This window comes from Geotrypetes seraphini, chromosome 14, assembly GCF_902459505.1.
Source record: "Geotrypetes seraphini chromosome 14, aGeoSer1.1, whole genome shotgun sequence".
NCBI lineage: Eukaryota > Metazoa > Chordata > Amphibia > Gymnophiona > Dermophiidae > Geotrypetes > Geotrypetes seraphini.
Genome location: NC_047097.1, coordinates 69,357,647 through 69,382,430, shown reverse-complemented (window position 1 = coordinate 69,382,430; position 24,784 = coordinate 69,357,647). Strand labels below are relative to the sequence as shown.

Below are 24,784 nucleotides of genomic sequence, written 5' to 3'. Positions count from 1 at the left end.
TCTCTCTCTTCTCCTCCCTCACCCACGAGTCCTGCATCTGGCCCTCTCCCTTCTACCTGCACCTGGCAACACCCCCCTGCTCCGCGGCTCTCTTCAGCAACTCGTCAGCAGCGGTGATCAAGACAAGCTGCCGACATCGAGGCCTTCCCTCTACGAGTCCCGCCTTTGTGGAAAAAGGAAGTTGAAACAAGCGGGACTCGCAGAGGGTAGGCCCCGACGTCAGAAGCTGCTGCTGAGTTGCCGAAGAGAGCCGCGGAGCAGGGGATGTGGCCGGAAGCAGGTAGAAGGGAGAGGGAGATAGGAAGGCTGTAGATCTCCGGAGCATGACACCGACCCCGGCCAGGATGATTTCTTTTTCAGGCACCTTACAAGTCCAGCGTCGCGGCGGGAAATAGCCATGCTGAGCAGTGAGCTCAGCACTACACAGATGAAAGCCTTGCTTGCTGATTGGTCCGGCGGCACAGCGGGGCGGGGCCGCCGGACCAATCAGCAAGCAAGGCTTTCATCTGTGTATGTGCTGAGCTCACTGCTCAGCATGGCTATTTCCCGCCGCGACCCTGGACTTGTAAGGTGCATACCTGCGTGACACACTACCGGAGCCGCAGCAAAGGTGGAAAAGAGCCGCATGCGGCTCTGGAGCCGCAGGTTGCCGACCCCCGGTCTAGGCGAAGCTAATTTTCTTATCCTTCCTGTAACTCAATATGAATTTTCTGGGTCCAGACTGCTGGGGAACAGCTGAAACCACGGATCACCTCTAGCATCTGCCTCCATTATTAGCTGCGGAAAAATATTCTAAAAGACATTTGTGAAAGAAAAAAAAAGTCAAGTTGCCAGCTTTGGGGGGAAACTGGACGCGTTAAAATGAGCGCAAGTCTGCGCCGGAAAGGTGGCCGGGGGTGGTTTGTTGCAAGGCCTTATGGGAAACCGGAGCACACTGGCAATAAAACCCTTGCTAGAGTCTTTCGTGCCAGAGGCAAAGAATTTCCTCTTGTGGTTCAAGAATGTCTAGATCTTTCTTAATACATGCGGATCCAAAATAGCTCGAAGAGTTTTGCTTTCAAAGCCACAGCAACATTTTATTATTCCCTCCCCCCCCCCCTGAAAGAATGAAAAGCACCTGGCTTCACATATGGGTTTTCACATCAGATTTAAAGGATTAAAGACCTTTCAGACACCTACCAGGGCACTTTATTTGGAAACAAATGGACGCCACTGAGCAAGTGCCATAAAGAGATGAGCCCCCTCGTCCTCCACCCAGGATGACATCAGATGAGACTAAACAGGGCCCAACTTGAAGTTTGTAGCTCATGCATCCAAAGAAACTGAGCACTAGTGAAAGAAGCGTGAGGAGACTTGGCAATAATCAGGAGAGATTGATGCCTGTAATGAGCTGAAATATTTGGAAAAGCTTCAGCCCTCCAAGACAGCTGACCTTCAAGGCTAATACGCCCTGCACATGTTCCAGAGTAACAGGTGGCAGGGAGAGAGAGAGAGAGAAAAAAAAGGGAGCCCACTAGCCTGGTGCATTCCATCCTTTGCAGTCTGGTGGCCCCTGGTATTTGGGGATTTACACCAGCCCCTCATAGGCTTTGACTGACAAGCTAATCGGTGGGCCGGGAGCTATTGATTGCCCTGTAACCCAACACTTGCCGGTCAATGGAGCTGCAGATGAAACGCTTCCACGGGGAAGAAAAGAAAGGCATTAGCCTTACACAGCAACGAAAAAGTATGTTTGCTTGCAGCTGGTGCCGCTCAAATAATTATAATAATAAAAAAAAGTTATCCCGTGCAAAGGCTCGAAAAGTCAGGTTCTGGGGGGGGGGGGAGGGAAAAGAAAAGTTGGATTCTGGCTGAGTGGAGAAAAATAATGGCGGCTCACTTAGGCGTACCTAAAAGAGAGGGGGGGGGGGGATGGGCAGCTTTCAAAACTGCGCTAATCCCCCTCCCCAAGTACTTAATTTATTTTCTTTCTGGTGCCTTGTAGTGGAGCAACAAGTATTTCTAGCACTTAATAACTTTAAACAGTTGAGTTTCCCACAGGCAATATGTTAACCTTAATGAAAATTCTTTTCTTTAGCTTTCTTTTTTTTTTTCTCTCTCTCTCTCCAGAAAACAATAAATTAAGGAGACACTGTGCTCCAGCTTCAGAGCGAGGGAATATATAGTATTATGAATATTTGATTACCATTATTACATATGGCATTATTAAACAGTTGATGCAGAAATAATTCTTCTGATTAGCTAAGCGCTGGAAAAGCAGGTAAGTGGGTCTGCACAGTTGTTGGTTTTTTTTTTAAATATTCACAGCTTTCACAGCTGTCTTGGTAAAAGAGAGGAATAATCTTGAAGCAAAGAATTTTTATCAACTTTTGCAAAATGTCTTGGCTGAGGTAATTATTTAACCATCGTGCATGTGACTTTCGCCCTGGCACCTCAGTAACAAGTCCCTCGGAACCAAGATTTGTGGGGCGAGCTATAACGAAAAAAATAAAGTGGTGGCTACTTATACTCCTGCAACACTGGTCAAGCTCTTGTCAACCTGAAGCTGTAGCATTTGTTTCAGTTTTAGGCTATTCAAATCTTAACCGTTGTCTGACCTGGAATTCAGGTATGAGCAGGTGAAGAGTGAGAAGACTCCTTTATCCAATGAGGGAAAGTTCTGTACTACTTAGCCTCTAGAGCAGGGATGGGCAAAGAGGGCCGGAATCCCCAATGAATATGCACGAGACGTATTTGTATGCACTGCCTTCCATTGTATGCAAATGGATCTCATGCATATTCATTGGGGAAATCCTAAAAACCCAACTGGATTCTGGCCCTCGTCGCCTATCCCCGCTCTAGAGCGGTCACCTTGCCACATCTCAGGTTACGGGAGGGGACTGAGACCAAAGTGGGAGGGAAAAGAGCACAAATTTTTTGCCTCACCCCCCATGCTTTTCAGTCCCTGCAACTAGGGTTACCAGATGTTTGGATTTACCTGGACATGCTCTTGTTAGAAGACATGTCCGGGCATCCTGATGGCTTTTCAAAACCTGGCACTTTGCCTGGGTTTTGAAAAACTTCCAGCTTGGGACCACGTCGAGAGGGCATGCGTGGATACAATTCAGTGTTGTCATGTGTTTGATGTCAACAAGTCACACTTGCACATGCGCAATTGCCCTTCCAATGCGGCTCCGGGCATAAGAACAGGTTGAGGGGGGGGCGGGGCCTGGCAGAACTGGGTGGGCCTGGGAGCAGGGCCATGGGTTTGGATTTAACAATAGTAAAATCTGATAACACTACCTGAAATCCCACGTACGTAAACTTTTGGGGATCTCAAAGTCCCACCCGTAGAAGGCCTCCTCCACTTGAAGCCTGAAACTTGATGGTGCTTTTTCTGGGCTCCCGGCTGCACAAGGCGTCCCACCCCCACGCAGTACCTGGCAGGGAGGGAACGCAACAGGGCAGAGCACCCCCTCCTCTGGCCAGAGCACCTCCCTCCTCCAGGCAGTGGGAAGATGTATGGATTGGTCATGGGGCATTTTCTCAGTTCTTGTATAAAACAAGTATATGAGTGCTTATTCTAGATGTGTAAGCAAAGTGTGCTTTGTGAACTCAAATCCTCAGCTTTGCTTCTCCCAGAGAACCAGGCTGCTTGATCCCACCCTTCTTTAGCTTCTGCGAGAGAACAGTATCCATTTTGTGAGACCAATGACTGCATGAATACTGGGGTCTAGCATTGTCCTCTCACCAGGTTTTTGTCCTTTATTTTCGCTAGCCTATTACAGCTTAGGTTCAATATCTAAGTCTGCAGCATAGTGCTATTTCCCAGAAGGTGTGTGGACATACTCCCAGCTTCCCTTTGAATAGGATGTGCTGGTAGAGTGAGAAGATTCTGTAACAGTTGGACTGCCTTGAAATCTTCAAATTGTGAGTGTTCATTCTTTACTTCAAGTTATTAAAGAAAGTTGTTGAAAACACAAGAGAGTCTGGCTGATAATACTAAGGTTATAGAAGTAAGGGTTAACTGAAAGGGACCCTTGGAGAAGTGCCAACCTAATTCAGTGAGTTCAGCTGTGCGTGGCCATGAGGAATCCCTGCTTTTCAGTAGAAAATCATTAAAGCTGTTACCAGCACAGGAGGTATTGATGCCCCTTTTTAAGATTCTGGTGAGACCAAGGTAAGCTTTTGAGCATCCAGGTCTCGGACTTCTCTCATCTGTTATACCAGGGCTGCCCAAGTCCGGTCCTCGAGATCTACTGGCAGGCCAGGTTTTCAGGATATCCACAATGAATATGCATGAGAGAGATTTGCATACCAAGAAGGCAGTGTAGGCAAATCTCTCTCATGCATATTCATTGTGGATATCCTGAAAACCTGGCCTGCCAGTAGATCTCGAGGACCGGACTTGGGCAGCCCTGTGTTATACCTTCACCGACTGGTTCCTCAGAACTCCCCCAACGGAGAAGAGAAATCGCTCGCTGATGTTTCCCCTCCACAGAAAGCTCCTCACCCTTCTCCATAGCACCAGTTGTCATGGAGAAGGGAAACCGGCACATTTTTGGGAACCCTTATATGTCGTTATCAAAAAAACTTAACAGAGAGAATCTCACTAATCAAAGTGCCAGTCTGATAAGACGCACAAATTATGCTCTTATCAAAACGCAGGGCTCCTTTTAGGAAGGTGCGCTGGCGTTTTAAGCGCAAGCACGCCGATAAACTACCGCTTGCTTAAAAGGAGGCGGTAGTGGCTAGCGCGCGGGGCATTTTAGCGCACTCTAAAAGGAGCGCTCGGTTTATAAACGGGTCCGAACTCATTTAATTTTCTCTCTTCTAGTTATTCTTGCTCTCCGAGAAAGGCTGGAGATGACAAGTCAACTGTAGTTTATTCTGGCTTCAGTCAATTAGAAAACAATCCCTTATAATTCCAAAAATGAAAACGTAAAGCGTAATTGTAAATCTTCTAGAGCTCTGATTTTCACCATAACTATAGTTTGTGCATTTTGTCTAGAGCAGTGGTTCCCAAACCCTGTCCTGGGGGACCCCCCAGCCAGTCGGCTTTTCAAGATATCCCTAATGAATATGCATGAGAGAGATTTGCATATAATGGAAGCGACAGGTATGCAAATCTCTCTCATGCGTATTCATTAGGGATATCCCGCGGAATCGCTGGCTTTTCAGGTTCACCACTAGCTTTAGACTGGCAACGAAGTCAGGGCTGGCAAAGCTCAGGGCAGCTGTTGATGCAGGCCCTGCCTATCGTTTGCTGTTGATAGCTATTAATAAAAGAATAATCTAAGGAAATTGTGAAAAATGCATGTCATGCAGCCTGGTTTATGTTTTTGGCATCTAGCATGCACTGGTGTGATTCAAGGAAAACTCCATAACTCTCACTAGCATTGTTCATCTGTATGTCTAATTGCTTTCCATTGTTTGATGATCTTATTGCCTCAAGGTCTAGAAAGGATGCTTCCTTTTGCAGGGTGTTACCTACAGATACTTGCTTATGTAGATACAAATAACATGAGAACAATCGGTGACTTTAATTGACTAAGCAAAAAAAAAAAAAAGCCAACCCTTTCCCCCCCGTCTACTATTCTTGGAACTCCCTTTTGTTTCAGGCATTGATTGCAAGATACCACGACGCTTAGTACTGACCCAGAGGAGAAACTAGAGAGGCCGATCGGAAAACTTAAGGTCTTGAAATGAAGTGGTCTTGCTTATTCTTCTCTCCCAGCTGAAAGTGAAGTCTCTCTGTTAGGATTTATGAATTGATAATTGTGGAAGAATTCGCAGGCAACCCAGAAATGGGTTGGAGTAGGGCTACCAGACGTCCTCCTTTTGAGGACATGTCTGGGGGTCCGGAGGGCGTTTCAAAACCCGGCATTGTGTACGGGTTTTGAAAAGCCTCCTCTAAATCGCGTCGGGCAGGAGGACATCTGCGCATGAGCAAGAGGCGGGGCTAGGGCGGGATTGGGTGCAAGGGGCGGGGCTAGGGCGGGATTGGGTGTGGGACTGGGGCATAAAGGGGCGGGGATGGGTGGAACTGGATGGGTTTGGGGGCGGGGCTAGGAGGTCTGGATTTTACTATAGTAAAATCTGGCAACCCTGGGTTTGAGGCATTTCACCTCAATAACTGAAACCAGTCTTAAAGAAATTCCCAACATAGGTGTTTATTATCTAATCTAATCTTCTATTTCTGCATTGCTCATACCTAGGTAGGCTCAAGGCGATTTAAAGAGGGGGGGAGAAGAGGAGGGTAGGAGGGGGATAGGGAGAGGGGTGGAGGAGGAGAGGATACAGTGTCAAATAGATGAGTTTTCAGTTTTTTTCCGGAATATGGGGGTCCTTTTATCAAGGTGCGGTAGGGGTTTATCGCGCGTTAAACCGCCTGCCGCGCTAGTCGCCAACGCCTCCATTGACCAGGTGTTAGTTTTTTGGCTTGCCGCGGGGGTTAGCGCAGGATGAAACGTCAGACGCGCTAACCCCGCTAGTGCGGCTTGATAAAAGGACGCCATGGTGTAGTTAGGTTCCGCCCAGGTCATTTCAATAAGGTCCTTCCAAGTTTTTACGCCTAGAAAGGTGAGCATGGAGTGGAAAATAGGATTGTATTGCAGATTTTTTTTGTGGAAGGGAGATTTAGACGTATTGTGTTGAGGGTTCTGCGGGAAATAGACCAGTTTAGTTTAGATTATTATACCACCTATCCAAAGGAAAAACTTGGCAGTTTGCTCCTGACTGATTCTGAGGAACACGATTTAAAAAAGGACACCGAGGCACTTGTGTTACCTTTATCAAATATGCTTTAGATCAGGGGCGTCCAACCTGCGGCTCAGGGGCCGCATGCGGCCCAGTGAAGTATTTTGTGTGGCCCCGGTCGAGGGCGATGCAGTGTTTTCCTCTGCTGCCCCCGGTTGTTTACCATCTTGCCGGCTCCCTCCTCTGTCTTGCTGCAGCGTTTGCATGTTTGTGCGGCCCCAGAAACATTTTTTTTTCAGCCAACGCGGCCCAGCGAAGCCAAAAGGTTGGACACACCTGCTTTAGATTAAAGATGTACATTCATCATTGCCCATTTGTTTTGTTTTTGGGTGCCTTACAAATATTTGTGCGAGCAAAAGTGATTGAACGCACTTAAAACGTGCAAGTTAATGTGCACTGAAAACAAATTGGAGCTTGGGATTAACTAATTCACCACTGAAAAGTTCGTAAATCGCTACTTCCTGCAAACTTGAAGCCCCGGCTAGTCCTAGAAAGTGGATGAATGTGAGCTACACTTGATCTTTAGTTCAGAACGGTCATTTGATTGTCAGGATCCTGTGCCTTTTCTACCACAAACTTGGCTTGTGGGAAAGAGACCTGGGGTAATGCCTTGCTGAATTAGTCTCTAATCTTTTTGGGATTCAGGTTGACAGCTTCTGGTTTGCTGAGGTAAAACACAGCCGTGTAATAAGCAGGTTGTGAAACCACAACACCATTAAAGGATATAAGTTATTAATCAAAACAAATCATAGCCAGAGACCTCCAGTATATATCGCTATCAAATATCAGTGAGAGAGAGGGAGAAGCAGATTGAAATCGCGCATAAATAGTTTACATAATAAAATGCTTTCAAAATTAGAGCCCGCAATTACAAATGTTGCATATCATGGTTTTATGAGCTATAACAGCGGAACCTGAATACCTCCATTAACCTGTGCCCCACCACCCCTTATGTTCTAGACAAAACACACAAACTAATAGTTATGGTGAAAATTAGCCGTAGCCCTGTTTATTGCAAATTACACATTAAATATATAACAGCATAATAACATCATAGCATAAAATTCCTGAGCTACTTTAAACAAAGTTAGGGCCCCCGACCCCGCCAGGCTAGCAAGGATCTGAGGGGTGGCATGTCCCCCACATGCCCCATTCTCCAGGGTCACCTGACCCATCAGGCACGGCTCCCAGCCGGCCCACCGCTCATCCTCTGATGATCCCAGCAGCCAGTAGCTTGGGATACTGCCACAGGGCCTGTAATGCCATTGCAGGGCTCCCCCCCCTCCCCAAATGAACAGGGCTGCGACTAGGATAACACCCAAAGTTCACAAACCATAGCAAAATCGTCCAACAGCAAATCCCAGCCCACGTTGGGACAAGGATAGACTAAGGTTAATGATTTGTATAATGGGCATTTCAGAAACAATCTAATTCTGCAAGTAACTCCATGACTAAACGATTTGATCATAACTCCAGCAGGATTGTGTTACTCCTTGTCTATCGTTCATATCTTGTAACTCATGTGCTGTACCGTCATTACTGAAGTTAATGTTCATCTGTCCATCAAAGCTGCTCATGTAAACCGCTCTGAATTGACTTCATAGTCGTCATTTAGCGGTATAAAAGCTTTAAATAAACCATCGACATCTGTAGCCACATGATTGTCTTTAAGTGCCATTTATGCAGCCAATCTAAAGTTATTTAACAAAATCTAGCAAAGTTTGCTTCTGTTTCAGCTCATGAGCTCCCTGCTGACCTTCTAACCCCTCGTATAACGTTCCCTCCTCTTCTGAGCATACACATGACCTTGCAGTCTCCAAGCTGTCTCCCCTCATCTCCTTTGCCTCTGATCTTCAGTTTTCTTCTCCACTGCATCTCTTTTCTCCTGACCCTCTTCATGGCACAACACAACTTAAAGAACAGACTTGCTATGACCAAATCAGGTTGACCTTCTCACTGTAGACGTGACTATCTCCCGTACATCTTCACATTGTCCTTTCAACAGTTGCAGCTGGAAGAGGAGATGCCTGGGACCTTGTGTCCAATTGCTTTTTGCTTTTATATTGAACCCGTTTGCCATGCAAACCCCAACACAGAGCTCTACAATCATTCTTGAGATTTTCAGACTCTTTCCTTCCCGATTGTTCTTGGAAATCCATATTCTCGTGAACCCTAGAGCGGTTATGAGCGTGGCACAGGTCCTATTTCCCCAGTTCTAATGTTAGTTACAATTCTGTAACCACAGCTTTGATCCAGTGGCGTAGCGAGGATGAGAGGCGCCCCCTCCCCTGCCCTCGTCTCCACCCCCTGCCGCATGCACACCTCCCCCTTCCCTTCCCCGTACCTCTTTTTAGAGGACATACCTGGGCATCCGGATGGCTTTTCAAAACCCGGCACTTTGTCCGGGTTTTGAAAAGCTTCCACCTCGGAACCGCTTCGGAAGGGCATCTGCGCTTGCGCTGATGCGACATGGTGATGTCGGGCGCATGTGTGTTACAATCATTGCGTTGCATCCGTGCGCGCGTAGATGCCCCCCCCGAGGCGGTCCCGAGGACGAGAACAGGTTGAGGGGGTGAGGCTGGGACGGAACGGTGAGTGGCTTGGGCATAATGGAGCAGGGCTGGGTGGAACTGGGTGGGCCTGAGGGCGGGGCTATAGGTCTGGATTATACAGAAGTAAAATATGGTCATCCTACATTTAATTAGTAGATAGTAATAGATCTTTAGACCTGGTGATCTCCTATAGCAGGGGTGTCGAATGTCGGTGTTCGAGGGCCGCAATCCAGTTGAGTTTTCAGGATTTCCCCAATGAATATGCATGAGATCTATTAGCATACCATGAAAGCAGTGCATGCAAATAGATCTCATGCATATTCATTGGAGAAATCCTGAAAACCCGACTGGATTCCGGCCCTCGAGGAGGGACTTTGACATCCCTAGGCCCTAGACCAGACATGGGCAACTCCGGTCCTTGAGGGCTGGAATCCAATCGGGTTTTCAGGATTGCCCTAATTAATATGCATGAGATCTATTAGCATACCATGAAAGCAGTGCATGCAAATAGATCTCGTGCATATTCATTGGGGAAATCCTGAAAACCCGACTGGTTTGCGGCCCTCGAGGAGGGACTTTGACACCCCTGCCCTATAGTAATGTAACCCCTGCCTGTCTGGACACCCCTGCGCTGGCTGTTTTCTGCTGTGTGCCAAACTGGGGGGTACAAGTTTAGGGAGGTAATACTAGCTTCTAGGTTTAATTCTCTGAGAATTCATTGTGGGTTCCAGGTTGGGACTAGTAAAACTAGGAGGCCATTGGCACCAGTAAGCCTTCACTCCACACCAGTTTAGGTGGTGCTAGAGACAGGGAGGGAATCTGAAATGCAACATTTGTCTTGAGAGCTCCCAAAGTTATCTACACAAATCTTTTGAATATTGACAACTCATTTAGCCTGTTCCCTGTGATCCTGGGCAAGTCACCCAACCTTCCACTGCCCCAGGCCCACAGTTAATTCGTGAACCTGCCGGGACAGATCGGGAAAATACTCAAGAGTAGCTGATTACCATTCAGTGTATTATAAAGCGCTTTGGATGAATCTCAACACGAAAAGGCAGTTAATAAACCCCAGTAAATATATAAGAATAATAAATTTGGACAGAAACAGAATTCAGTATCCAAAATGTTGTTGAAAAAGCCAAGTCTTCATTAAGCATTGAAACTGTTGTCAGTCTAATTTCCAGAGGTAAAGAATTCTAAAGTTCTGCTCCCCTTCCAATGTATTTTTAGATGACAAACCGAGAGAGTAGGGATGATCATTCTAACATCATTTAAGGATATCCACAACAAATTTGTGTGATATAGGAGGCAGTGTAAGTCGATGGATCTCGTGGTTATTCATTGTAGACATCCGGAACGCCTGACAGGCTGGGGTTTCCTCTGGACAGGTTTGGGAATCAATGACACATGCAATTATTAAGTCAGAACCTATAGAATAATAAATAGCTGAAGCACAGATATCCTTATCCCAAGATGCTAAGTCGAAAGTAGAACAAGATCAGCTGAGAGGAATGGAAACGGTCTAACACATAAGCAGAACATCGTCGCCACTTCTTAGTGTTTTAATACTGCTCACTGGAAGGCATTAGATACAAGAAAGTCAATTTTGAAATTTCCCCTACCAGTCTTTTGTTTCTTGCAATTTTCCCATTAAGTGCAAATACCCACGAGGCATGCTATTTACATTACATTGCATTTGCAGTCTTTAAAACGAACTGTAAATCCCTTCCTTGTTTCCTGTGATTGATGCCGTGCGTATAAATACCACCATAAACCTCAAAGGGGGTGAACAGTGACAGTAAATTAAAGTTTTCAAGTCTGGCAGCATCTCAGCAGCCCAGCCCTTGATCTTAAGCTACACTCAGCTGTTCTACTGCCTCATTCAAGTTTCTTTGAGAAACACTTTGGCCCATAGAAGCCATGTTGGGGACAATTCTATAACAAGGCAACTGGTGGGGAAATCGACTGCTTATTCCTAGGATAATTGACCTGCGGTTTGTCCCAATATGGCAGCTCTAATGTTCTTAGGAACTTAGGGCTGGATTACGCAACCAGTGCTGATATCGGCCAAAGCCTTCAAAACTGGTCGCGCGCCAATCATGCACTGGCATCGGTTGTAGAATCACGAGAATGTTTAAAGCAGGCACCGGAAATGTTGTCTAGGCCTACATTTCCAACACTGACCTTTCACGTGAATTGCGCCTACAGAGGTGCGTTATGACGCCTAATGCCACTTCCAGCATTAGCCTGACCTACAACGGCGTTAGGTGCAATAAAGGAAATTGGAACATCCACCAGTCACCTTCGTCGTTTGTTTTCTGTTAGGCTTCTTAAAACATCTCCATAGCTTCGATTCCAGCATCATTTTTTTAGGCATCGTTAGGCATCTACATTTTTTTCTTTTAAGAGGGCTGTTTTTTTAAAAAAATCATTTTTAATGTTCAACTTAAGTTAGGCGCCTATCGGCGCCTAACTTAAGACACCGTTTATAGAATCCAAGCCTTAGGATCCAGTTCTGTATAGTCCGCCTAAAATATCAGCGCTGACTAGTATGGTGCTAAGAGCGATTCTATAAAAGTAAGACGCACTGTACAGAATCATACTTAGCATCGCCAAAGTGTGCTTAGGTGTCGCTAGGTAAGAACATAAGAATTGCCGCTGCTGGGTCAGACCAGTGGTCCATCGTGCCCAGCAGTCCGCTTCCACGGAGGCCCTTAGGTCAAAGGACCAGTGCTCTAACTGAGACTAGCCTTTCCTGCATACGTTCTGGTTCAGTAGGAACTTGTCTAACTTTGTCTTGAATCCCTGGAGGGTGTTTTCCCCTATAACAGACTCCGGAAGAGCGTTCCAGTTTTCTACCACTCTCTGGGTGAAGAAGAACTTCCTTACGTTTGTACGGAATCTATCCCTTTTTAACTCTAGAGAGTGCCCTCTTGTTCTCCCTACCTTGGAGAGGGTGAACAACCTGTCTTTTATCTACTAAGTCTATTCCCTTCATTATCTTGAATGTTTCGATCATGTCCCCTCTTAACCTCCTCTTTTCAAGGGAGAAGACGCCCAGTTTCTCTAATCTCTCACTGTATGGTAACTCCTCCAGCCCCTTAACCATTTTAGTCGCTCTTCTCTGAACCCTCTCAAGTAGTACTGTGTCCTTCATGTACGGCGACCAGTGCTGGACACAGTATTCCAGGTGGGGGTGTACCATGGCCCAGTATAGCGGCATGATAACCTTCTCTGATATGTTTGTGATCCTCTTCTTTATCATTCCTAGCATTCTGTTTGCCCTTTTCACCACTGCTGCGCATTGCGCGGGCGGCTTCATTCACTTGTCAACCAGTACTCCCAAGTCTGTTTCCTTGGGGGTCTCTCCGAGTACCGCACCGACCATCCTGTATTTATGTATAAGATTTGTATACTGTATTTATGTATAAGATATGTATACTGACATGCATCACTTTACACTTATCCACGTTAAACCTCATTTGCCATGTTGCGGCCCATTTCTCGAGCTTGTCCTAACTTTAGACGCACCCGATTTATGCCAGGGTTTTCTTTGCCTAAACATCTATGCCTAAGTTAGGCACCTAACGGCATGTAATTCACAAAGAGGCACTTAACTTGAAATCACGCCTATGATCTGCTGCCAACCATGCCCACATTTAGCTAGACACTTTGGTCTAGTCACCTACTTTGTTAGAATTGTGTTTTTCAAGTTATTTATTTAATTATTTCAACTTTTATCCCGTCCTCCCAAAAAGCCCAAAATGGGTTACAAGAAGACAGTTACAAAATAAGTCCACAGACATGGCAGATACGTTTGGGAAGTGCATGGAAGGAGGCAAAAAGGGCTAGAGTCTAATTGGTGGAGTCATTTTATGGAGAGGAGTCCATTTGTTGAAGTCATCATTGACCGAAAAGGAGTCCACTGCTTTTCGGAAAGCCATCAGTGAGTCTAGTCTTCGGGTTTCTGTGGGCAGTTGATTCCATAGACGAGGGATAAAGTGGCTGTAGGAGCGCTTGCATGCAGTTTCCATTTGGAGAGATCTCTCTGGGGGGATGCTTAGTCGATTCTCCACTTCAGAGCAGAGGGAATGGTTGGGGGTGTACTGTCTTAAGTTTGACAGAGACATAGGCAGGCGCCTTGTGGTGGAAGATTTTGTGTGCCAGTACAAGGGCCTGTAAAGCACATCGCTTGTTGATGGGTAGCCAGTGGGCTCCTAACTTTCATTTAAGTCCAAGTAAAGCCAATTATGAAGTGTTAAGTGCCAATTATCAGTGCCCCTTAAGCCTATTGCTAAATTATGTGCCGACATCGGCTAGGTATACTGGACTCCGATAGAATTTGCCAAATATTCTATAAAAGAACATGGCCACCTTCTTTTCGTTATAGAATACTAGCAGAACAGCACAATACACGCTTCTATAAAGGTTGCCCAAATATCTGTTCCCAAATTTAGACATCATCCAGAGGTGCACTTACAACCTAATGAATTATTTATTCTTTTTTTTTTTAATATCCTGTACTCCCTAAAGAGTTCAGAACATAATATGCAGTTAACAGGCTACAATTGGCCATAGTTACCATATAAATTTTGCAATAGCAAGCCAATTAATATCAACAATTACACAGTAAATGACATAGATAATGACCCACCCTGTCCATTTTGTCTGGCCAACAAGGTGAACAAAAATAATTAACAAAGGGAGGAATGATGGAGCAGAAAACTCACACACAAATAAATCGCCCCATTAATATATAGTCAAGTGTTACCTATAGATTTCAACATCATCTTCAAATTGAGTGGAGGAAAAGGCCTCAGCAAATGTTAGGTCCCTAGATGGGAAGAAGGAAGTTAGTTCCAACCTTTCTCCTAAAGTCCTCTCAGGATCCTCACGATTCTCTAAGTGCCTCCAACAGATCCCATCCTTGAGCCAGAGGCACCTTCGAAAGCTCCTCAGTCCCGTGGGGACACCAGTTGAATCCAAATCCTTCAAAGCTGAGGCCTCAAGAAGGAAGAAGAGGGTTGGGGGAGTTGTTTGAGGAGGAAGAGGATATGATTTGGGAGACTCAGATGGAGGAGGAGGATGTCAAACTGTTTTAGCGACCATCGGTACACAATCAGACCATTTGGTGCATCTAGGCCATTGTCCTTACATACTGGACATTTTTGAAGACTAACTGAGGAACAATTGAGGAGGGCTTACGTCTCTGGAAAGTGAGAAGATATCAGATATACTTTTGATTTTGAAGAAGCCAGCAGGGTGTGTATTTAGGGAAATGATTTTGTTGATGCTACTGAGCGGTGTGGTCAAAACATTAACGGAGAAGGCTATTAATCTGAGAAATGAAGCTTAAAAAATACTATTAATTGGGAACTGAAGAAAAGAAACTGAAAGCAATCAGGATAAAATTGGTCAGGAGTGCTGGGGAGCCTGGAGAAAATCGGGCTATAGATAATTCTGCTGTGCCATCAGTATGGAAAGACTCTCTTAATTGAAGTATGTCTAAAAACTGCATATACCACTTTTAACTATGTTTTAAGGAAAAATGTCAAAGACTTCAAAGGTCAAAACTTCATAAATAGCTACGTGTACCTCCTGATATATAGCAAGAATATATGAGAAAATTGGATGACAAGGATGATGGGGAAATGTATCCACATCTAGTCTTTTGTTGGAGCTTTTCTTTTGTGAAAAGTGGCATTAAGCTGTCTAAAACTCTCGGAAAACTACAAACAAAATGTCCTGAATTCAAAAGGGGACCGTATTGTTATTCTAATCAGCTTTGCAAAAATATATCCTAAATTCTTTGCAAAGCACCTTTGAGTTTAAGATGACAATTCTGTCTAGCTACATAACTTCAAAGTAACCACTGTAATTATAAGGGTTTTTTTTTTTTGTGACCTGTCATGAATTGAGGTGTGTTCCAGATTTACAATACCTTTTCAATATGAGCCAGTGTGAAGGATGAAGACAGATCAGTCTGAGTTAGGTAATATAATTATCCCAGTTGTTCTACAGCCTATTCCCTCCCCCACCAGCTTCTTCTGTTCTTGTAGAATTCATACTCTGCTTTACTAAAGCAAGAAAAAAACATAATCCCCCAGATAAAAAGAAACCAGTAGTCTGCGGTGGTCTCTTGTTAATGAAAATATAAACATCAGCTTGAAAATAAATGGCCTAGAGAAATACGAGGGGGGCTCCAAGGTTCTCAGCCCAACCAGCCAACTTCTGAATGATATTTTGCCACTGTAGCTGAAAAAGAGTGTTTTCTTATTTCGCTAAATGCACAAAATTCTATGTTTTTGACATTGTTCCAGATGATTGATTGAACCATATCCACGTCATTCTCTTGGTTGGACTGAGAACTTTTCTGCACCCACCTCGTCGTGTGAAGAGTTTCAGTCTCTGGTAACCAGAGCTAAGATTGTGATGTCACAATGCCTCATTCCACCAATAAGAGCCAACCTCATCAGTGATGTCACAATGGCTTGATTGTCCTATACAGGCAGTCCCCGAGTTAAGAAAGAGTTCCAGTTTTTAAACCGTTTTTTAAAGTTGAATTTGTATGTAACTTGCATCCTGTACAGTACATAAAAACATAAGAATAGCCTTACTGGGTCAGACGAAAGGTCCATCTAGCCCTGTATTCCATCTTCGCAGAGGCCAATCCAAGTCCCAAGTACATGGCAAAAAAACACAAATAGCAGCATTCCATGCTACCGTCTCATGACTGTCTCAGCAGCAGACTATGGACTTTTCCTCCAGGAATTTGTCCAAACTGTTTTTAAAACCAGCTACATTAACTGCTCTTACCACATCCTCTGGCAACGCATTCCAGAGCTTAACTGTTCTCTGAGTGAAAAACTACTTCCTCCTATCGGTTTTAAAAATATTACTCTGTGACTTGATTGAGTGTCCCCTAGTCTTTGTGAATCTTGATGCAGTAAAAAAAACCCCGATCCATTTGTATCCATTCTACACCAGTCAGGATTTTGTAGACTTCAATCATATCTCCCCTTGGCCATCTCTTTTCCAAGCTGAAGAGCCCTAATCTTTTTAGTCTTTCCTCATATGAGTTTATAACAATATTAAACATTAAAGAAATAGTCCTCAAAATAAAGTACTGTTGTTTAAATAGAAAGAAAAGATAGGAGGTTTATACTTACTTTTGGTCTTCATTCATCGTCTAACGATTATCACTAAACCATTTTTGAATGGTTTAGTGACGATCGAATTTGCTGATCCGATGCACAAAATGGCTCACCGCCTATTTTTTTGTCCAATCTGACAAAGCCATGCAAATAAGCTCTTTAATATTAAAACACCATGCAAACTGGCCGAGTGACTGATGCACTAACATCGCTTATCGATGCACAAAAAAAAAGATTGCTTTTAGTGGTCACAAAAAAGTGACTAGTCAAAATCAGTCGCTTACCTGTCCTACCAATACAAATTAATATATCTATAACGTGCCATACCAGTTTTTTTTTAAATGAGCACAGATGCTGTGTGTGTGTTACACACGCACACTATCTGTCCCATTAAAAAAAAAAAAAAAAAAAAAATGCAAGCCAAGCCACCCCCCTGATGACATCACCATCCCCATGACAACCGTGGGTCCCCGAACCCCCCAAGATAGAGACAGGAGGGATGCACACTCCCTCTTGCCACCGCAAAAAAAACCCATGCTAGCCAAAATTGGCAGGAGGGGTGCCCACTCCCTCCTGCCACCAGATGTCCCTCCAAACCATCTCCTCCCCTCCCCCCAAAAAAGGCAGGAGGGATGCCTAATCCCTCCTACCGCTGGATGCTCTCCTGAACTTCCCCCTCCCCCTGTACCTTTGTCAGAGGTTGACAGTAGGAGGGACCCTCTGACTTCGAGGCATGCCTCAAGGCATGCGAGGCCTCTGACTTCGAGGCATGCCAGTAGAAAATGGTGGGCCTTCCCCTCTCTGGTGCATCATGTGATGACATCAGAGGGAAAGCTTCCAAGTCAACGGACTGCATGCAGGGGCCATTGATCATGGCTTCACAAAGATAGCGGACCACGAGCAGAAGACAAGAGAAGTGTGGCTGGGAGGAGAGAGCCGGCCAAGGGAGGTAAATGTGGGAGGCATGAATATAGGATGCAGAACAGAGGGGAATGATGAAGGGCACATTGGGACATGGAAGGGAGGAGGAGGGTCACATTGGGACAGTAAGGGAGGAAGGGAGAAGCAGGGTCGCATTGGGACACAAAGGAAGGGAGGTAGCACAAATTTTGGATAAAGGATGGAAGAAAGGAGGGAGGGAGCATGAACGTGGGACATAGGATGGAAGAATGGAGGACGTGAAAGAAAGAGATGCTGAGGGGAGGGAATAGAAAGGGAGAATTGCTGGGCATGGGAGTGAGAGGGAAAGAGAGATGGTGCACATGGGAAATAAAGAAAGCAGGTGACTTGTTGAGCAAAGGGAGAGAGAAAGAAATGTTGGACATGGTGGTGGGAGAGGCATGAGGTACAGATGCATGGGGAAGAGAGATGAGAGGGAGAAATGTTGGATGTGGTGGTGGAGAGGGTACAATGGGATGGATGGTTAAATCATTTTGAATATCAACCACAAAACATCCTTTCATTGGGAGGTCTTTCAGTGCTCTATTATTTCATCTATTCTTTTAAATGTGTTTATATAATCACTCATTTAACATGAAGAGCTATATAGGCCATTCATATGTTGATATGCATTTGCTGGCAGAAGTTGGTCCTGAGTCACCGGAAGATATTAATAATTTCAATCAATGTTTGTTGACTGTTGTCGCATGTATTTCACCAAAATCAATTGAACTTGAGTCCCTCTAAAACTGAGAGTTTATGGGTAAGTTGAATTAGCATTGAATCGGCAAACCTCCATGAAATTGACTGACTTTTTGGTATGTTTGGGGCATGTATTTTCTCAGAATGGGCTTATTCATTTTAATAATGCAAATTATATTACAGTAGTGATTCTATTTTCTTCTACTGTCTCCTCCATTTCTCTTAAAGTAGAAACACTCTTGAGTTTGGTGGAGAGGTGGATGTTGGAACATTGGCAAAAAGTAAACTCTGACAAGACCAAGTTTTTTCTGGCTATTCAACAGGGCTTATGGCCCATCAAGTCTTTTGTTCCTACTATTAGGGTATTGGATGTTGGATTATCTATTCAACCTCAAGTAGATCTGGTAATGCATACCGTATTTTCGCGGATATAACGCGCGCGTTATACGTGATTTTACGTACCGCGCATACCCCTCGCGCGTTATATGCCTGAGCGCGGTATAGAAAAGTTTTTAAACATAGTTCCCACCCCGCCCGACGCCCGATTCACCCCCCCAGCAGGACCGCTCGCACCCCCACCCCGAACGACCGCTCGCACGCGCTCCCACCCGCACCCGCATCCACGATCGGAGCAAGAGGGAGCCCAAGCCCTCTTGCCCGGCCGACCCCCCGACGTCCGATACCGCCCCCCCCCCCCGGCAGGACCACTCGCACCCCCACCCCGAAGGACCGCCGACTTCCCGACAATATCGGGCCAGGAGGGAGCCCAAACCCTCCTGGCCACGGCGACCCCCTACCCCCACCCCGCACTACATTACGGGCAGGAGGGATCCCAGGCCCTCCTGCCCTCGACGCAAACCCCCTCCCCCCAACGACCGCCCCCCCCCAAGAACCTCCGCCCGTCCCCCAGCCGACCCGCGACCCCCCTGGCCGACCCCCACGACACCCCCACCCGCCTTCCCCGTACCTTTGTGTAGTTGGGCCAGAAGGGAGCCCAAACCCTCCTGGCCACGACGACCCCCTAACCCCACCCCGCACTACATTACGGGCAGGAGGGATCCCAGGCCCTCCTGCCCTCGACGCAAACCCCCCTCCCTCCAACGACCGCCCGCCCCCAAGAACCTCCGACCGCCCCCCCAGCCGACCCGCGACCCCCCTGGCCGACCCCCACGACCCCCCCACCCCCCTTCCCCGTACCTTTGGAAGTTGGCCGGACAGACGGGAGCCAAACCCGCCTGTCCGGCAGGCAGCCAACGAAGAAATGAGGCCGGATTGGCCCATCCGTCCTAAAGCTCCGCCTACTGGTGGGGCCTAAGGCGCGTGGGCCAATCAGAATAGGCCCTGGAGCCTTAGGTCCCACCTGGGGGCGCGGCCTGAGACACATGGTCGGGTTTGGCCCATGTGCCTCAGGCCGCGCCCCCAGGTGGGACCTAAGGCTCCAGGGCCTATTCTGATTGGCCCACGCGCCTTAGGCCCCACCAGTAGGCGGAGCTTTAGGACGGATGGGCCAATCCGGCCTCATTTCTTCGTTGGCTGCCTGCCGGACAGGCGGGTTTGGCTCCCGTCTGTCCGGCCAACTTCCAAAGGTACGCGGAAGGGGGGTGGGGGGGGGTCGTGGGGGTCGGCCAGGGGGGTCGCGGGTCGGCTGGGGGACGGGCGGAGGTTCTTGGGGGGGGGCGGTCGTTGGGGGGAGGGGGTTTGCGTCGAGGGCAGGAGGGCCTGGGATCCCTCCTGCCCGTAATGTAGTGCGGGGTGGGGTTAGGGGGTCGCCGTGGCCAGGAGGGTTTGGGCTCCCTCCTGGCCCGATATTGTTGGGGAGTCGGCGGTCCTTCGGGGTGAGGGTGCGAGTGGTCCTGCCGGGGGGGGGGATGTATCGGACGTCGGGGGGGGGGCATCAGGCTTTCAGAATGGGGACAGACCTTCAAGGGGGACAGGACTTCAAGGGGGGACAGTGCACGGAAAGTCAGGGGGGGTGAACGGAGAGTCGGGACAGCGCACGGAAAGTCAGGGCAGTGCACGGAAGTCAGGGGGGTGAACGGAGAGTCGGGACAGCGCACGGAAAGTCAGGGCGGGCGAAAGGAGCGTCGGGCATCATGCGCGTTATATGCCTGAGCGCGGTATAGAAAAGTTTTGGTACATATCATCGTGATTTCTGCGCGCTATACCCCTGTGCGCGTTTTACACAGGTGCGCGTTATATCCGCGAAAATACGATAATTTTTTTTTTCACCCTTTGGAAACTTCATGCTATCCAAAATTACTTTCCTTTAGATTAGTGGTCCAAGCACTGACTTTAAGTATTCCTGTAATCTTATTTATTTAGGCAGCCCAAAACACCCATTTAAACAGTTTCAAACAGCACTGAGACGGATTGTTTTTCTTTAAAGAAGCTTGATCATGTGACTTTATTATTTGCAAGTACATTGGTTGCCTGAGAGAGCTACAGTGTTCAAATTTGCATGCGTTCTTTATAAAGTTATGCATGGGTTATCCCTGTTTGGTTGAGCTGTATGAGTTTATGCTCTACTCTCAGATTACTTGAAGGATTAATTATTTTGCTTTTCCTTTGGTTTGGGCCCGATCAAGTCGTCGTTATATAGAGAAACTTCTTGCTTATCAAGCAGTGCGGCTTTGGGAGGAATTATGGGGTTCTTATTTTTACTCAAGTTCTTGTTTAGTTTTTAGACATCAGGTCAAAACTTATCTGCTTTGTAAGGTTTATTGTATATCCAGTGTATTGATTTTTATTTTTTTTTTATGTTCCCAATGTTAAAATTTATTTATTTTATTTCAAACATTTATAATCCGCTTAATGCCTAAGCGGCTCACAATAAACTTACATAATATCAAAAGACATCACGTATCATTGAATAACATAAAACAACATAAAAAACAAAATTTAAAAATTTGAACTAACTTTCTCTTCAATCATTCCATCTCGCAGAGTAAATATAACCTTCATACATCAACAGAAGGCTTGAACAAAGAAATGTTTTTAGAAATTTTCTGAAATTCAACACATCTCCACAAAATTGCAAAATTCCTGATGTTTCATTACATAAGACTAGGCCTGTGATAGAAAAACAAGATTTCATTGTGTTAACATGTTTCACTTCTTCCCTTTTGCTTACATCTAATAGTAAGCAATTTTCAAACCTCAGTGATCTTGTCGGCCTATACAATTTCAAACACTTGAACAAAAAAATCAGGCAGTTGGTTATTCTTTTTGTAAACCGCTCGGAAATTTTGGGTTGTTGTGGTATATAAATAAATGATGATGATGATTCAAAGGAAATAGTATACGGAGTGGGTGTTATTTTTGAAAAGGATCTCACCATGAGGCAGCTGGTGCCTTCAGTTGTGCAAGAACGTTTTTTGTTGTCTTAGGTTCAGCCATTTCAGCTGTTTCTGAACCTGGCTGAGTTAAGGAATGTTGTTCAGATCTCGGTTGTTTCCAAGTTGAATTGGTGTCATGTACTGTATTGGAGATTGTTTTCTTAAAATGTTTCGGAAAACAATTGGAAGGTTGATTGTGAAAGCATGGAAGTTTGATTCCATCACGCCTATTCAATTCCATTGATTCCCTAAAAAGTCATGCATCCTTTTTGAGGGCTATGGCGGAAAGTTATCAACGTGTCTCATTAAAGCGGATGATTTTACTAGTAACCCCAGTTCTTAGTAACTTGGACTTGTTGCCTAAAATAGAACCTGTGCTAAAATAATGGGAGTTTGTCGTAAAATAATCTGCCACAGAAAGGTGACATATCAAGTCCATAACAATGACCCATAGTAGCATTGATAAGTCCTCCCTTCCTCCTTTATGTTACTTTATAAGGACTTTGTACTCGGGCATCCTGATTATTTCGACATATTGTTGACCAGATATAGACCAAGAAGATCTCCTCTTGGTTGCAAATGACTAGTAAGATAGCTTTTCGCCTTTTGGGTCATATTTTTTTTTTAATTATTTACCGCTGTTGCTCTGCATGGAAATATCTAAGATGTCACAAGTTTGTTAAAACTTGTTTGTTTGAGAGATGTTTTCTGAAAAGGTAGTAAATCAGTGAGTGTTTTTATTTATTTATTTATTCAATTTTCTATACCGCTCTCCTGGGGCAGCTCAGAACAGTTTACATGAATTTATTCAGGTACTGAATATTTTTTCCCTGTCTGTCCCAGCTAGCTCACAACCGATCGAATGTACCTGGGGCAATGGGGAGATAAAGTATTTTTGTAGTTTTTTAATATGAAGGATGATTTCTGATTAAGTTGGATAACATTGGTAAGTGGACTAATTTTCAGCACACTGACAAATCTGTGCAGGACAGTTGCGCCCCATGAAATGCGCACACCAATCTGAATCTGCTATAAGTGGATATATGGAAGGCCCTGATTTGCTCAGATTCCTCAGGCCCCGTCCCTCCCAAGGGGGAGTATAAACATGTGGATAAAGGTGAACCGGTCGATATTGTGTTTTTGTATTTCCAAAGGCGTTTAACAAAGTAGGTCAAATTTTGTGGAGATTAGAAAGTCAATGGGATAGGAGATAATGGCCTGTTATGGATTAAGAACTGGTTAAAAGATAGAAAAGTGAGAGTATGGTTAAATGGTCAATATTCTCAATGGAGAAGGGTAAATAGTGGGGTCTGTGCTGGGACCACTGCTTTTAACATATTGATCAATGATCTGGAGATGGGAATACCGTATTTTCACCCATATACCGCGCACCCGGGTATAGCGCGCGGGGAACACAAATTTATGTTAAAAAAATTTAATATAGCGCGCACACGCGTATACCGCGCATGCTAAAACCTCCTCCTGCCTACTCCGAACCGGCATCCTCTCCCCCGCTCGCTTACCTGAGAGAGCATTTTTTTTTTCCATTCGAATCCGGCATTCCCCCTGCAAACCGGCATCCTCCCCCCCCGCTCGCGTCACACCCCCTCCCCCGCGATCCTAGATCCCCCCCAGCACCGCAAAACATCTCTTACCCGATTAGGCACCGGCACCAATGCACAGGATGTGCCAGTGCCAGTGCCCGAAGATCCTCCCTCGTTGGGCTGGGCTGGACGGTGCGGTGCGAGAGAGATCCTCCTTCTTCCTGCGCCGGGCTGGACTAGGCTTTGAGCATTTGCGCATGCTCAAAGCCTTCTGGTCTCGCTCTCTCCGAGATAATCTCGGAGAGAGCGAGACCAGAAGGCTTTGAGCATGCGCAAATGCTCAAAGCCTAGTCCAGCCCGGCGCAGGAAAAGGATCTAGGTGTCTAGGTGTTAACGTTGAGGATACATTGAAATCATCTAAAAAAGCAAATAGAATATTGGGAATTATCAGGAAAGGAATGGAAAACAAAGATGAAAATGTTATAATGCTCCATGGAGTGGCCACCTCTTAATTATTGTGTGCAATTCTGATTGCCGCATCTCAAAAGAGATATAGCAGAATTAGAAAAGGTACAGATAAGTTCATATTCTTTGCCTGTTAACTTGACTAATTTCAGATGTCTTTTATTTTGATGTAATCTTGGTTTGGTTTCTATATATTAAGGCCCCTTTTATCAAGCCACGTTAAGGGTTTATTTATCGCCGGCCGCTGCGGTAAACGCTCTGATGCTTATTGGACTTTTATGAGCGTCGGAGCTTTCACTGCAGCAGCTGGCGATATAAAATTCCCTATCACAGTTTGATAAAAGGGGGCTTATATTTTTACATATTATACATATTTTTTAATATATTTTATATTTTACATTTTATTATTTATAGACCTTTCGCTATTTAATATTTAAAACGTTTTTTTGTATGCTGCCTCTCAGAAAAATCAAAGCGGTTTACTATCAGAATTGGAATAAGGAAAGGAACTAGAAATTCATCACAGGAAAGTTAGACTATTGTAACGCTTTATATCAAGGAATAAACCAAAAAGAACTCGGAAGACTACAAATTATTCAGAATACAGCTGTGAAACTTTTATTCAAAACAAAAAAACCGCTCAATACTTGTAATAGTCAGGTTATCAATGATAAACACTTAGGGCTCCTTTTACGAAGCCGCGTTAAACGGTTTAACGCGCGTAATAGCGCGCACTATTTTGCCAGCCGCACTAGCCGCTACCTCCTCCTCTTGGGGGTTAGCGTGCGCTAAAAAGTTTCGTGCGGTAAAGCCGCTAACACGGCTTCGTAAAAGGAGCCCTTAGACCTCAAAAATATGCTCAGAGACACACAGGCAAAAGGCTAGGGGCCAAAGCCCCAAGAAAAATTGCCTCACCACCCAATCATTGCTTATTGTGAAGTTCAGTGAATAACACGACTTATAGCTGTAGTCTATCTTACTAATTCATGACTTGTAATTCCAATTATTTCAAGCAGAACACTTAACTTAATCAAAGGTTTTTTTTTGTTTTGTTTTCACATATTACGTTTCAGTCACTCTTATTAGAGTACCAATTTATTATGGTTTTCCCCATACATTACATTAGTGACTTCTATTCCGCCTGTACCTTGCAGTTCTAAGCGGATTACAGTAGAAGATAGCTGGACATTTCCAGGAAGTTACAATTTAGGGTCGGTTACATAGTAGAGGCATTGGTGAGAGATAGAAGGAAGGATGGAGAATTGAGGTATACTTGTAGGGAAGATGCAGTTTGGGGTTGGTTAATTGATAGTCATTGAGGAGATATTAGTAGAGGGGTAGGAGGTCAGCTGGAA

General features: G+C 45.3%; 1 long non-coding RNA gene across 1 annotated transcript in view; it reads left to right on the top strand.

Annotated features, from left to right (window-relative positions):
- Window positions 1–571: 571 nt before the first annotated feature.
- Window positions 572–24,784, top strand: part of LOC117348608 — a 158,642-nt gene continuing 134,429 nt past the window's right edge. The window contains exons 1-3 of the long non-coding RNA XR_004537007.1: window positions 572–1,726; window positions 2,110–2,260; window positions 3,758–3,909. This is a non-coding gene — a long non-coding RNA (uncharacterized LOC117348608). The remainder of the gene's footprint in view (window positions 1,727–2,109; window positions 2,261–3,757; window positions 3,910–24,784) is intronic.